Raw genomic sequence first — 1,700 nt, forward strand, 5'->3', positions numbered from 1 at the left:
GCCCGCCTCGGCCTCCCAGAGTGCTAGGATTACAGGCGTGAGCCACCGTGCCCGGCTGCAATCTTTTTTTTTTTAAGAGACAAGGTCTCGCTCTATCACCCAGACTGGAGTGTAGTGACATGATCATAGCTCACTGTAGCCTTGAACTCCTGGGCTCAAGCAATCCTTCTGCCTCAGCCTCCCAAATAGCTGGTACCATAAGTATGCACCACCACGCTCAACTAATTTTTTTTTTACTTTTTTGTAGAGACAGGGTCTCACTGTGTTGCCCAGGCTGGTCTCAAGCTCCTGGCTGCAAGCAATCATCCTGCCTTGGCCTCCCAAAGTGCTGGGATTACAGGCGTGAAGCACTGCCGTGGGCCTCAAAGCAATCTTAATAAACGGGAATTACTACAATTATTTTGTGACCTTTACAAATCTTGTCAAAACATTAAAAGCACTTCTTACTGCCGGTTATTAATGTTTAGAGAAATGAAAAAATAGTAAAAATATTTATTTGGTACACTATAATTTAAAACATTAGAAACCTTGAGAATTATTTTCTTTCTTTTTTAAACACTTACCAAGAATAGTTTAAGCAGTGCTTGCTGCTTTCTTCTCAAATAACTTATAACTAAGTGAGCGTCTTTTCTGTGCCTTGGAAGGTTGTCATGATCCCTTCTAAGTTTGGATCAGCTTATCATTTGTATATTCATTAAATTTCTATTGAGTATCCACCATAGCTTTTCCAGTACTGTGCTAAGGAAAGATCATTTTAAGGGGTTTGCAGCTAATTGTATGGCTGTAACTCAAGTCTTCCCTTGGAATGTCAGCTTTGAAAGTGCCTAGTCAGATTCAAGAGCTGGCTTGGATTTCTTAGATATAAGGCATCCAAGTAGACTCTTGTGAAGGAATAATGGGAGCTACGGTAGAAATGTCCACTTGTCTACTGAGGACAGGGGAAGTCAGAACTGCTTTCATAAGCACCAGAATTATGGAAAGATTTATTTTTAAACCATGACTGTTTCCCAATCATCTCACTAATATAGAGTTTCCAAATAATTGCCAGAGGTAATTTTCATATTTTTGAGCATGATTTGAAAATAGATTAAATATCAAATTAACTAGTGAATATAATAATAAATAATGAAACATTTTTACTTTAAAAACATATTGGCTGAGCACGGTGGATCATGCCTGTAATACTAGCACTCTGGAAGGCCGAGGCAGAAGGATTGCTTGAGGCCAGTTTGACACCAGCCCCCATCTCTACAAAAAACAGAAAAATTATCTGGGTGTGGTGCGCACACCTGTAGTCCCAGCTACTCAGAAGGCTGAGGCAGGAGAATTGCTTGAGCCCAGGAGATTGAGGTTGTTGTGAGCTATGATGACACCACTGTACTCTAGCCTGGGCAACAGAGTGAGACTCTATCTCAAGAAAACAAACAACAGCAACAAAAAAACCATCTTATTCACATACCTGTGAAGAACAGTTGGTTGAGAGAAGAATTGTGGAAAAAGATGTAGAATTGTAAGGGGCTGGAAGAATCTATGCACATAGTGGAGAGAAAATGGAGAGCAGCCCCTTGTGAAAGTATAGCACTGGAAGAGAGGCATAATCCATAACCTTTAGTTTATTTTTGATCAACACACTACTGCCAACCCTCAGATTAAGGTAAGGTAAGCAGAGTCATATCACCTTTACTCATATCTTCTGATGG

At 40.3% G+C, this 1,700-nt stretch overlaps 1 protein-coding gene across 1 annotated transcript in view; it reads left to right on the forward strand.

The window, feature by feature from the left end:
• Positions 1–1,700, forward strand: part of RBL1 (retinoblastoma-like 1) — an 85,194-nt gene that overhangs the window by 62,657 nt on the left and 20,837 nt on the right. The window lies entirely within an intron of this gene.

Source organism: Propithecus coquereli, unplaced genomic scaffold (genome assembly GCF_000956105.1).
Source record: "Propithecus coquereli isolate 6110/MARCELLA unplaced genomic scaffold, Pcoq_1.0 Scaffold590, whole genome shotgun sequence".
Taxonomy (NCBI): Eukaryota; Metazoa; Chordata; class Mammalia; order Primates; family Indriidae; genus Propithecus; species Propithecus coquereli.